This window comes from Rosa rugosa, chromosome 1, assembly GCF_958449725.1.
Source record: "Rosa rugosa chromosome 1, drRosRugo1.1, whole genome shotgun sequence".
NCBI lineage: Eukaryota > Viridiplantae > Streptophyta > Magnoliopsida > Rosales > Rosaceae > Rosa > Rosa rugosa.
Genome location: NC_084820.1, coordinates 61,611,868 through 61,626,241, shown reverse-complemented (window position 1 = coordinate 61,626,241; position 14,374 = coordinate 61,611,868). Strand labels below are relative to the sequence as shown.

General features: G+C 37.4%; 1 long non-coding RNA gene across 1 annotated transcript; it reads left to right on the top strand.

Annotated features, from left to right (window-relative positions):
• Positions 1-8,628: 8,628 nt before the first annotated feature.
• LOC133743843 (uncharacterized) lies at positions 8,629-10,738 on the top strand. The gene is made up of 3 exons (XR_009863285.1): positions 8,629-9,017; positions 9,313-9,566; positions 9,738-10,738. It is a non-coding gene; the product is annotated as an uncharacterized LOC133743843 (long non-coding RNA).
• Positions 10,739-14,374: the final 3,636 nt, after the last annotated feature.

Sequence of the window (14,374 nt, the reverse complement as noted above, 5' to 3'; positions counted from 1 at the left end):
ACAAGAGTGGGCGTGGGGGGGGGCCTATCCTGTGGTATAAGGATCCCATTGTGGGGAGGGGGTACCCACTGATCCTCCCAAATTCTTATTTTTGAGCCAGAGATGACTTGCCACCTACTTCCCTTTAGTATACTGTCCCTAGTGATAGCTTTACAGAGAAACTTGAAGAAATTTGAAGAAGAAGGAAAAGTGAGAAGAGGAAGGGAGAAGAAAACAGAGCTATATTACCAAAAGTGAATCTGTCGAATACAAAATGTGCCTATAGCTACAGTATTCTTTGTGTTTATACCTATTTGTCTAATTACACTTTTAACCCTTAACACCCCCCCTCAAGCTGATGGGAGGGAAGCTAACATCAGGTTGCTACAGAATTAAATGACTTCAAGGCTATACAGGAACCTTGAGTTAGACTCTTGGCATTGAACTCAGCTAGAGGACAAGTATCAGCCGGCCAAAATTCTTGTTGAGATTGATAGGATGATGCTGGCATAGTTTGAGTTGAGAAGGAAGTAACCACAGCTTGAGGTGTTGGTTGATAGGCATATTTATGCTTACAAAGACATTCAGCTGCACTATGACCTGTCTTGGAACAAAAACGACACTGCATATAAGATCCATAAGCAATAACTTGCCTAGGGGCAGATCTTTGAGGACAAGTTTTAGCAAAGTGACCAAACTGTGAGCATATTTGACAAATATCACAAGGAAAGTAAACACTCTGAGAGTTGCTATTAAATCCAGCTTTAGTAACTTTATCATTGGGATAGGATGGCTGCTGCATATAGCTATTGGTTCCAGATGCATTTAATAAACGCTTTTCACTGATTACTTCGTTTATCAATTCTTTGGCTGCCTCAATTTGCTCTTTACCTCCATTTATATATATTGATCTCTCAGTTGACTTATCACCAGGAGGAAGGTGCAATGGTACAATCCGAATACGAGATCCTGACTTGGTTTGCATATTCTTAATAGTCTCAAACCCCTTGCCAATTATCAAAGCAATCATATTGTTTGAAACTTTCATTACAAACTGTTCATCTCCAGGTTGCATTGAGTTAAATTCCTGAGACAAACTGCTTCCATTGTTGGTACCAAAGTTACCATGTAGACCTCCATTTTGAGTCACAAATCCAGATGGGGGAATAAATGATCCATTGAAATTATGAGCAGGATATTGAGGGTACTCAAGATTGTGGACCGCAAGACTGGTTGTAAATGTTGACTGATATGCATTTGTAGCAGGTACGTCAGGAGGTTTCACAAATCCAAAGTTGGTTGACATAGTGGTTGGTGGTGAAGCATATCCAACTTGACTTGTGCTAACAGGAGACATATTATATGCATTGTAGTGTGTAGGCATATTATATGTGTTTGTGCTACCAGGAGTAGAGCAATTAAAATGAATAGCTACACTAGCAGGATTAAAGTCACCAAGATGTTGAGAAAAACCAGTAGGCAAATATGGTGAGGTGTGAACAAAATTTCCATCAGGATTAAGAAGTGTACCAAGAGATTGGTTCACATGATTAACAACAGATGTAGTCACGGGAGTAGAAGCAAGGGAGCTTGATTCTCGAACAATGTCAGACTCAAAATCCAATAATAGTGTGCGAAGCTGGCTTAGAGTGATCGGCGTCTTACTAGCTCTGATGACAATCTTTATGGTTAAGAAATCAATAGGCAATCCATTCAAGATCAGAGTAACTATATCTTCATCAGAAATATAAACTCCAGCTAATGAAAGTTTGTCTCGAATAGTTTTAAACCGCTCCATATACTTGTCAATGCTATCATTACCTTTCTGAATTTTCTGCATAGAGTTCTGAAGGTCGAAAGCTTTGAACTTTGAAAGTTTAGCATATCTCTCCTCAAGCAAAAACCAAACTTCTTTTGAGGTTTTACTCCCAACAATGAATGAAAGAGCATCTGATGACAAAGTAGCAGCTAGTAAAGTAATCAAGGCAGAGTCAGTCTTCCTCCAATCCTCATACTCTTGTGTAAACTCAGGAGTAGTACCAGCCTCTGTGCTTTTGTATTTTGGAGGACAAGGCACAGACCCATCAATATATCCCATTAGATCACACCCTACCAACATTGACTCTAGCATGAATCTCCATGTGACATAGTTAGTATCATCTAACTGTAGAGTGATGAGATTGCAGAAGTTGGAAAGGAGACAATCATCCAATCGACTAGTATTCATGATATGAGAGCAAGAAAACCAAACAGAGAAAATCTGGATATACTCAATTTCCAAGCCTTCAACTTCTTCACAAGAAAACCAATAAAACTGAGTTGCTTCAATTATCCCCAAAATCTCAAGAGTTCAGAGATGCTCTTTTAAATTTTCACACTACTAATCAAACTCCCCAAATTTCTGAAGATCAGAGTACACAAGAGTAAGTAGAGATTGAAAGTGAACCAAAAGACTGTATGCTAAGATGAGTAGCTTCAAGTAAACACAAAATCGAACACAGGTAATAAAATGATGGCTTGAATAGTATGTAATATCGACTATCTTTCACACAGAGAAGAGAGCAACAAATCTGAGTCTTGAATTTCCTCAATCGAAAAAGCTAGGGTTTCAATTCTTCACTTTCAACTTTCCAGATCAAATAACTAGAAATAACTTGCTTCAATCACTAAAAGTATGCTTTTGTACTAGAATTCTTCAACAAATCATTGATATATCTCACCAAATCTTGACAAAACCAAATCGCAGAACTATGAAATTGAGCTTATCTCAAGAACGATCACACAAAATCTACAGACACCAAAAAAGTAAGCTTTGCTTGAGTAGCTAGAGCTCCAACAAAGATTCCGGTGCTTCGATAATGAAACCCGGTCCCGATCAGAACCTGGCTCTTGATGCCATGATAGCTTTACAGAGAAACTTGAAGAAATTTGAAGAAGAAGGAAAAGTGAGAAGAGGAAGGGAGAAGAAAACAGAGCTATATTACCAAAAGTGAATCTGTCGAATACAAAATGTGCCTATAGCTACAGTATTCTTTGTGTTTATACCTATTTGTCTAATTACACTTTTAACCCTTAACACCTAGCTGCCAGCAAGCTGGACCAATTCCAAGAGGCTCTGTAGCCTTTTACAGCTTCAAAAAAACTACAGTTAGGGAAATACCTTGCTTTTAAAACTTGAGCCCAGAGAGACTGGGGTTCATGGATAAGCCGCCAGCATTGCTTGGTCAGAAGTGCCAAATTGAATTGGTATAAATCCCTGAAGCCCATTCCCCCTTCGGACTTAGGTAAACATAAATAGTCCCAGCTTTTCCAGTGAATTTTGTTTCCATTGTGACCAGACCCCCACCAGAAGTTCCCCAGGGCTGAGTTAATTTCATTACAGAAACCTTTTGGTAGCAGAAAACAACTCATAGGATAGGCTGGAATTGCTAGGGCCACTGATTTCAGGAGTGTTTCTCTTCCTGCAAGAGATAATGTTGTTTGTTTCCAGCCCTCCAGCTTTCTATTCACCCTTTCTTTTATATAGGATAGAGCCGCTTTCTTTGACTTTCCCCACATTGTAGGCAATCCCAAATAGATCCCCGGATTTTTGACATCCATAAACCCCAATAACGCACTCATCAGCCTAGCCATTTGAGAAGGGGTATTAGGGGAAAAGTACACACTAGACTTCTCATTATTGATAGCTTGACCCGAAGCTAAGCAATAGTCCTTGAAAATCAACAAAAGCTGCCAACAATTAGAGAGAGTGGCCTTTAGAAAGAATAAGGCATCATCAGCAAAGAAAAGGTGGGAGAGAGTGGGGCAGCTCCTGCTCAACTTGATGCCCAGTAGAGAATGCTCCCTAACAGCTTTGGTAAGCCTTAGAGAAAGTACTTCACTCACCAAAAGGAAAAGATAGGGTGACAGGGGGTCCCCCTGCCGTAGGCCCCTAGTGGGGGAGAAGAATTTCCCAGGTTTGCCATTGAGTACAATAGAGAAAGAAACTGTTGTAACACAGGCCATAATCAGATTAATCCAGGACCGGTGAAATCCAAAACGAACTAGGGCAGCTTCTAAGAAATCCCACTCCACCCGATCATATGCTTTATTCATATCCAATTTCAATCCTAGTTCATGAATCTCTCCATCCCTCTTAAGCTTGAGATAATGGTAAGACTCATGAGCTAGCAAAATGTTGTCTTGGATTATTCTCTCTGGCACAAAAGCATTCTGATTTGGGGAGATGAGGTGTGGTAAGATAGCCTTCAGTCTGTTTGCAAGAAGCTTCGATAGGATCTTATATGAATTATTGCAAAGGCTGATGGGCCTAAAATGTGTTGTTTTTTCGGGGTTGGGGATTTTAGGAATCAGGACAATGTGAGTCCTATTTAAATCATGGAGTCTGACCCGACCTTCCTTAAAGTCCTTAGCTGCAGCCCACACAACCCCTTGAACAATTCTCCAGTATTTGTGGTAAAAAAAGGCCAGGGAAACCATCAGGGCCTGGAGCCTTTAGTGCCCCCAGTTGGTGTGTAGCCTCCATTACCTCATCCAAAGTTATCGGAGCAATAAGATCTTGATTCATGTCAGTGGTGACTGGGCTGGTGATCCCATCAAAAACTCCCCCCCACTGCCGAATACCCGTACCGGTAAAGACACGCTTGAATTGAGATTCAAACTCCCTCCTGATCAGGTTTTCACCTACTACCCAAACATCATCCTCATTTTGGATCTTCAAAATTCTATTTCTTTGCCTTCTGTGGATAGTGGAGAGGTGGAAAAACCTGGTGTTTGAGTCCCCCGATTTTAGCCAATTCACCCTAGATCTTTGTTGCCAGTAAACTTCTGCCCGGACCCAATGTTCTGCTAGAGTAGAGGATAATTCTTGTTGGCGAACTGAACTAGTATAAGGGCAATGAGTTTGGAGATCTTCCAACTCCAGAAGGGAGTCTTTTATCACCTTTCTATTACACTTGGGGAATCTCTTGCTACTCCAGCTTCTAAGGCGAGTTCTACATCTGTTAAGGTTGTCCGTCCAATTCTTGATACTGGAGGAGTTAGGGCAGTCCGCCCAACACTCCTGAATTAGTGGGTCCATCTCCCTTTCAGCAGTCCATGAAGCCTCAAACCTGAAGGTAGGCTTACCTCTACCGGCAGTGGGGTGCGTACTAAGGAGAATTGGGTTATGGTCCGAACCAATTCTGGTGAGATGAGTTAGTGAGGTGTCCGGCCAAGCAAGGAACCAATTTTCATCTACTAAGCCTCTATCCAACCTCTCCTGAAGCACAATGGTATCCCCTTCCTTCCTGGCCCAAGTGAAGCTTTGACCGATAAAGCCGACATCGAGTAGGGCATTAGAGTTCAAGAAAGATCTAAGGTAGTTCCTCCTGTTTGTACTCCATGGGACCCCGCCTTCTTTCTCCCACTGGCTCAACATCTCATTCATGTCCCCAATTACTACCCAAGGATTATTATCACCTCTACTTCTTGTATTCCAGGAGTGCCAAAAAGCATCCTTGTCTGCTGCATAGGGTGGCCCATACGTGAGTAAAAAGATTGTATATATGCATGGGATCTATATTGTATTTCCACAAAAGATTAGGAGGGCAATATGAGTAAAAGTATGTATATATGCATGGGATCTATATCTGCGTAGATGAACCACGATCATGAATACGTGAGACTGAGTCAAGTGCCACAAGTAGTAGCTTTAATATTTTGTGTACTTGGTTTTATGAAGCTAGCATTTTGATACGTTTCTAATTCCATCATCTGTCGGGAAACTAGTGATACTATGTTTTGGCATAGAATTATTATTCTTAAAAATAAAATAAAAATGTTGTTGCATAGAATTTTAAATTATTTTTGTTTAATTACACTGCAAGAATAGTGGAATTCAAAATTTGGTGAGTTTTTATTCCTCTGGCAATCAGGTGACTTTTAGACTGGAATGTGTAAATTCAACTTTTGAAGACCAAGAATTAAACTGAGTGTGGGGCTGAGCCTTCCAGCTGCTAGGCTGATTTACAAACTCCTTTAAAAAAAAAAAAGAATTAAACTGGGAGCAAGTTAATCTCATGCATCCACATTTCTTCTCTTTCTTTTTATTTTGTTGGTGTTCATGAGTACTTTTCTTCAAACCCATATATAGTCGTCCTAAATAAATTATATCTCTTCTTATATATAATTAGGAATATGATAACATGTTGGTAAATACACACTTCACTTAAATTTTGTGACGTGTTGCTTAAGCAGTAAACCCAAATTGTGTTGCTTGCAGACCAAATCTAATTATTTATAAAGACTAGGCAACGGAAGAGAAGTGTCCGAGATGACGCATATTCATTAGGCAGATAACTAATTTTTTTTTTTTTAATGAAGAAAGAAAATTACAAAACAGAACTAGGAAGATAGCTTCTTTTTCCCAACTAATTTAAATGAAACGTTGAGAACACATAAATGGTCAAATAGTTAAACTGTTACACCAAAGAGAAACATCTCCAGCATCATGACAAGTGCGCAAGCTTATTTGCAAAAAAGTTTGCTTTTTCTATAAATATGTTTGAAATTGGAGGGAGGATTCAATGCACCGACATACATAAATAAATGGTTAAAAAAGTTTGCTTTTTCTATAAATATAATTTCCATGATGGAATCATTGCCAAAAAGAAAGAAAAAAACCGACGAAATCGATTGCCTCAGCTATGCCTTAAAATCTTCAACTAGAGAAATGCATTAACTAATTTTGTCTGTCGTTTTCGACAAGTGTCTTAACTCTTAACGCCTCTATCTATAGCAATTTATATACTTGCAATGGAAAATGATTTGTGGCCTCAATGAGGCCTAAGATTTTTGGCCTCAATCTTAGGTGTCATGTCATGTCACCTACACACATCAACTATTTTTCAAATCATGCTATGTAACTCTTGAGAAAAATACAATTTTATCCTTCCAAAATCTGATGACTATGTTATTTTGGCTTTCTAAAAAATATTTTAGTTTTTTTTTTTTTTTTTGCATTTTTTCTTTTCATTACACTCATGCTTAGATTTCAATAACAATTTTTTTCTCCAATCAAGAATAGAAAAATTTCATGTAATTCAGTCAATGGATTTGCACATACATTCGATCACAATAGATTTGCTTAACACATGCATATGAATTCAACCTTTGTTGGATTCTTGTAAATTTTGAAAATATATATAGTGTGAAAAATACATATTCATACGATTATATATATATATATATATATATATATATATATATATATATATATATATATTCTTTTGTTCATTTTTTTCTCTTTATGTAGCTAGGGTTTAAATTATATTTGAGTTTTTTTTTTTTCCCCCATATATTTAGATTGTAGATGATAATTAATGGCTGTTACTAACATGAAATTTTTTCTTACCTCTTAATTTAGACATATGTATTTTCCAAAATCAATTTATTAATGCTAGTTTTTTGGATGAAATTAATCAATGTTTGGAAAGAAAAGTTAATGCCTATTTCTTGACACCTAATTCAATATATTAATACTATTTGGAAAGAAAAATTATAGGAAAGAATTTAATTAAATTAAGAAAAATATTGGTCAAAAAATTTGTAGACATATCTCTTAAATTAATACCGTTTCAAAAAAAAAATCTCTTAAATTAATACATAATTAATAGCTTATCTTTTTTTTTCGTCACCTAATTAAATTCATTATTGTAATTAATTCACCCCCTAACATCTAAAAGGAAGTATAAAAGGGTAGAGTTGGTGTTGCAATAGTATGATGTGGCAAGATATATTATGTGGAATTAAAAATAAAATTTATATTTGCTTACATAGCATGACACCTAGGATTTGAGGCCACAAATCTTAGGCCTCATTGAGGCCTATATCATTGCCCACTTGCAATCTGCAAAATACTGAGGTAGCTACGTGCCAGCAGTTGGTGTCATCAAAAAAATGTGCCAGCAGTTGGCCCTGTTTGCTCAGCTCAATTTCGATGCACGCGCAGGGGCGGTGATATGCACATGAACGATGGCTATGTGCCAATTCCTACAACAGCCAAGTGAGTGTTACATGCACAAAATATATGGAATCTAATATATTGTATATTATATGGCGACATGGCATCCTATATATATTTTACTACGATAGTTAATTATCTGATCCTCTCCCTATAAGGTTTAGCTTGTATACATGAACCGTGATGATGTTTATTATGAAGCATGTGTTTTCAATTCTCATTGCAAAAATAACAATTTATTGATCGTTATATGTAACCTTGGATTTGATATAAGGATCAAGGGATGAGAAAGAACTCTGGGTATCCAATCTAAACTGAGTTGATAATAGTTAAAGAATTTCAACAGTTATAGGTACTTTATTTAATTTAATACTAGTCTTTCTCCACACATGCTCCGTATGTGGCTATGTGCTAAGTATTTTTTTGTTCTTCAGAAAATAAAAAAGAAAACAGTTATTGCAGATCTCTACTATTAGAAATGGAAGCGCCTGTTTTGGTGTCAACAGCTTCACCAAAAAGTGAGCTCCTCATATTACCCATCAAGAACAGTTCAACTTAAATGAAAATTATCAACGAGGGATAACAACGTAAAATACAAATTAGAAAATATAAATATGGAATCATTGGAGAAAACAGAAATTGTCGGCAGTTATCGCGATCTCTTAGAAGAACGACTGCCAGGGCGCACGATTGGAGACTGAAGGCGGACGTGGGAGATGATCGGAGTGGATATGGCTTCCTCACTATTCACCCCACTCTCAATTTACGGTTCATATAAAAGGAGAGAAGGGAAAGAGGAGCAGAGCAAAATCAAACCCAGAAAGAGGAAAAAATTAGAATCAAAATCGATGATTTTCAGATTTTGTTTTCCATTGATTTGGGTATTCTATTTCTGTTATATTTGGTTTTCTCTATTACTCATTGGAATTGGATTATCGCTGTTAGGTATTGTGGGCAGAGCGGATTCTCAATCAAACACAAAAGGCAGAGTAAAACAGGTATCAACTCGAGCGACGGTGTTGCGGATTCAGTAGAGGTCAGCCTTGATAATTGTTTCCAGATTTTGAATTTCAACGATTTGTGTCCGTATGGTTACAAGAAGTGGTAGTACTCTAATACCAAGAAATTGTTTGCTGTCCGACTATAGAATTGGTCTAGGTGAAACCGAATTAAACTGTCAAGGCTTTTTTTAAATTCCGTCAGTTTATCTTGAGTGTCTCCTTCCTCATTTTTCAGCTGATTCTAATGTATTAATGAAAGATTGTAGCTTTTTTTTTTCTTCTTATCAAAGTTTACTATTACTGTCTTTTGATTTTCTGATCTGTTGGCAGTCTTCTTGGTTCGTCTTTCTGGGAGCACATTAAGGAGATATTGGAACCTGATACTTTTATTGCTGCAGCGCCTTGGGTGTACTACCCAATAATTGAAAATTATTCAATATATTTGACATAGTAATTCAATGTTTTGGTTGTTCTTCGGGTGAAGGTATTGTTATTGTTCTCCTTAATGTTTCTTTCATCGAAGTGTAGATGCAGGACTTTGGCATATTTTGGTGATTCTTGATACAGATGATAGTCTATAAGAGGTAACGAAGCCATTTTGTTCAGTTACTTGCTTAGTTTGATGCGCATTAGCCTTTTTTTTTCTTTTTTCTCAATTAGTTGTCCTTCTTATAGTAGTTTGTTGGTATTAAAATTGAAAGAGTTTAGGCTCTTGGTTCTTGGCTTCTAAAGAGTTTTTGGTTATTCCCGTGCAGATTATGAGGGAATGGGATGGAACAGAGGAATTGAAGACCAAAAAGGAGTATAAACTACTTTGGGGATAAATTTTGCTCCCTTTCATTAATTTCTTTTCTTTGGCTTTTTTTTTTTTTTTTACTGTGTGTTCTTTTGTCCTTGATGCTGCTCATGTCTAAGTTGCTATCAAAATTGGTGTATAATTTTCAGTGAATGTAATATCTTTCTAAAATGTATGCAATTAGCTAATATATTGGTGAGAATCCATTTACTTTTACATGGTAAAAGGTACATGTAGTTATTCATATTATCGTATACATCTATATCTTTTCTAAAGGAGTGGTTTTGCTTTCTTTTCTAATTTTCCGAATTTATAATTTTGCAGTAGTATTGAATAACAGGTGGTGAAATGGTGTTGTAAGGCTGCATAGATTATCCATTTCAAGCTTTTGTGATATGGACCCAACAATGAAATCTACTACTTGGTTGGGGTTGATGTTTTAATTTCTGTAAGCATGTGCATTTTGTTTTTTGTTTTTGATTTTTGGAATTGGGTATTGAGGAGTAAATGTGTTTTCATCACAGTTTCACGCAACCTTTTTGTTTGAGTTCTATGGTCATCTTAAGACACAACAGGATCTCAAAACAGTTTCATTCCTTCAGTTTGATGATGGGAATGTTGTCGTGGTCACTGGTGGAAGACACAAGACACGGTGGACGTATTTAAGTCATTGATATGTAGAAGCATATATTCAGGGCTATATATGATTATTTGGGCCTTCCATGGCTCAGTAATGTGTTCAGCATCTGTAAGGGTACAAGGCCTTGGAGTGTTCCTTCTCGAGTAGAAGGTATTGAGCTGTCCATTGTAGATGGGAACAAGAGAAAACTTGGCTGCTCAAAGGGCTGCCACTACGTAAAATGTTCGAAAAAAAATGTGCTGGATGTGCGATTTGTAATTTGGATCCTACTTGGGTAAACCAATTGAGCAATTGAATCTTTTTAATTAGCTTTTCTGAGAAAGATTTTCACGTTCTTTCACAGTCCTAATTTGTGAAAGATTTTTCCTTTTATCCCTATTGACATACATACCGTGTATGACTGGATACAATTTGTATTAGGTTATGAAATTGTATGTAATTTTTTATTTTGGTGTAATGATAGGCAAAAGAACAAAATTGAATAATAACCATAGACACAACTTAGAAAAAATTTATACAGGAGAGGGAGACAAAAGAAACAATTACATAATTTAAAGTGGAATGATTTTCTCTCTAACAAGTTAAAATTCTGCTAAGTACCACACTCAACTTTACGACCTATGGTTCATTCATCTTGAGCTAAAGAAAGCTGTTTGACCGTAGTTTCGTGTATGCAAATAGCATTCCACTTTGAGAGTAGCCTTCCTCAATAACATAAAATTTAATATATGGGTCGACGCAGCAAAAAAAAAAAGAGCTAAGAGATAAGTTACCGTCTTAACACGATGCAAAACAAAATTTTGGCGAATGTGTAAAAGAAAAAGAATTCTCACACACGATACACATAAATTGTTTGTTTGATTTTTGGTAAAAAAAACAAACAAATAGACTAAAAAAAATAAAACAAATACGCGCGAGCGCGGCCATTTCGCACTCACATGGCGCATGGGAAAATCAGTAAAAATGAACATTATTATCTCAGTGACCTTATTTTGAAAGAGTGGAACAAAAATAAGCATGCACAGTATGAACTCTTAAGCTCTGCATCTTTTCCTTTAAATATACCAGCGCATATTTTTGTACAAAGTTTTATGTTTTTTATTAATGGATTGCTAAAGACATATACAATATTTTATAATATCTATATGGGGTAAGAGTTAGGTAATATGCAACACAGAAATTATATTGCACTCATGAATAACATTTCAAATATGCGGAGTAAAAGAGGGACAATACGCACGCGAGAGCGCGGCCCTTCCGCACGCGCATCGCGCGTGCAGGAAGGCTAGTAAAAGATAATGGGAGAGAAAAGTGGGTTATGAATTTTTTTTTAATAAATTTTTTTTTAAAAATGTTAAAATTGTCCTTGTGATGTAATTACTTCTCAAATTTTTTTAATCTTTTAAAGTCATTTCTGTCAAAATTTTCTATTTTGACTAACAAACTCTATTATCTTAATAATAGTACAAATAAGTTATCACATTATTTTATTCTATTTAATATAAGTTATTCACGTGAGTGCGACGACTAGAAAGTCAGGATACACGTCTCGGTTTACTATGTTTCCGTTCAAGGGAGGTGGTGGTCTTCGCCTGCACAGGGGTTATGTGGCAAAGTGCTCAAGACCTGTGTCCCAAGTGCGCAAGTAACCACCTACTTATTTGCATTCGTATTTTACTACCCCCTCCTTACTATAAATAACGTCAAGCAAAGCCTCTGTATCACACAGTACTAGATCAGAAGTAGTTCGACCTCAAATATATAGGTTCAGTATGTTGCCCGGAAAAATGAGTTTCAAGCTCCTTGTTTTCCTACGTCTCCTGCTTGTGCTTGGTCTTGTCTTTTCGGCAGTGGCAGCTGGTCGGATAGTTCCCAAAGATGAGGAGCGAGGTTATTTCAATGCATTGATCAAATTTCCTTTTGGTTTAGTTATGTATAAACTGCACGCATATAATGTTAATGTGTGTATGTGTGCAGTAGACGATTGCAGTCTCAATGGTGCTCTTGGTCGCTCTCATAGCTACGCCGGTGAGCGTCGTGTGACTGCGACTGATGAAGTAGTCATCCCACAAACACGTGAGTCAGAGAAAATTAACATGCCCGTTTTCTTCTTCCTAAATCAACATCATCTTAAACAACCCTCATTTTATGCAGAAGACGAAACAAAAGAATCAAAAGCAGTAAGCCAAGGCAGCGGTGATAGCTAAGTTTAAAAGCTATTGATTTTCCTTATTCTCCTGCAAATATGTCAATCGTAGTATAGAGAAATAAGGGTCTCCCGCAGAGGACTAAGTTAAACTAAGTGCTTCAACAAAAGTCACAAAAACGTGACTGCAGTTCCTACTGAACAGAAGTCAAAAGACAAACTACGAATCTAACCAAAACAACCCAGAAAAAGATGAAAATTTACAGAGACGTACTAGACACACAAGGCGTCCAGCACACAAAATTTGGTGAATTTCGGAGTTGATTTTCTATATTAAATAAATATGGGAAAACAGAGAACAGAACGTAAAGTAAAGAAAAGCTGATTTGAAAATGGTTGAGATCAAGATAATGAAACTAGCTAGGAAGGAAGTATCCACCCCCAACAATCACACACAACACACTTTGTCCAATTTACTACCAATTAACTTAGTTGAAGACACTCAGATTGGCTCGGTACGCTTGAACACAACCTATTACTCTTTCTTACTTTGTACGCTAGGCAGGAAGTGCTCTACACCTAGACTATTCCCAAGCAATGCAACCTAAAGGTACGCTTATTAGATTAAACATGTAGAGATCATTAAGTCTAAAAAGAGTTTGAGCAATCACTAGGCATCACAAATAACTTAGAGCCTTGCTAAACCTAGGGTTTTGTTTACTTGCTAGTGAAAACTAACCATTACTTCTCTAGACAATTTGAGGAATCCAACTATTGATCCAGGCATCAAACAATCAAAGTATTAGAACCCTAGCATGCATACTAAGTAGGCCTCCAAAGCATACAAACATAGAATTCATCAATGAGAAATCGGTAAACAAAGCCTCAACTTTATTAATTGGAAAACAAATTGAATGTCAAAGCATGTTATGGATCATGTCTAGGGGCTTCAACTGCCCCCTAGCTACTGGAAATTTAGTTACACATAATGGGAATCAAAAACACAAAGGAGTTCATGGAGAAAGAAGACAACAAAAATCAGAAAATTGGAAAATACGGATCAGCGATCGATCTCGGGAATTCCAACGATCGATCGTTTATGGTGTGATTATGCAGTCTTGGTTCTCCTCCAGCTCTGGTGCGTCTATGCTTCTTCGTATGTGAGATGATCTGGTTCTTCCACACCCAAGGAGAGATTTTATTCAGTTTGTAACTATTTCCTTCTTTCCTTTTGGGACTCTCCCTCCTTGGCTTCAACGGTAATCCCCTTGTTATGTTCTGATTGATTTAGGATTCATTGACATCCTTCTATCCAATAGGAGCAACCAAGAGAATTAATTGCTGAATATATTTTCCTTCATATTGCCTTAAACTTCCTTGATTCATAAAGAGTCCACAATTCTCCATCAATTGCACATATCTCCTTCCTTTTGCTCTTATTTCTTTCCTTACTTCGGAAAACCTAATAAACATAAAAACAACTAAATTAACCAGAAAATAAGATAAACTAACAAAGTAAATATGGGAATTAACAACATTATTATCGCATAATTATGCTCCTATCAAGCGGTGCCGGTGGATACGGAGGTGGTGGTCGTGGACAAGGAGGCGGGAAAGGTGGTGGCGATGGACAAGGAAGCGGGAAAGGTGGTGGAGGTGGACAAGGACGCGGACATGGAGGGGGTAAAGGAGGAGGCGGCGGCGGACAAGGTGGAGGACATGGAGGGGGTAAAGGAGGAGGAGGCGGCGGCGGACAAGGTGGAGGACAAGGAGGGGGTAAAGGAGGAGGCGGTGGCGGACAAGGTGGCGG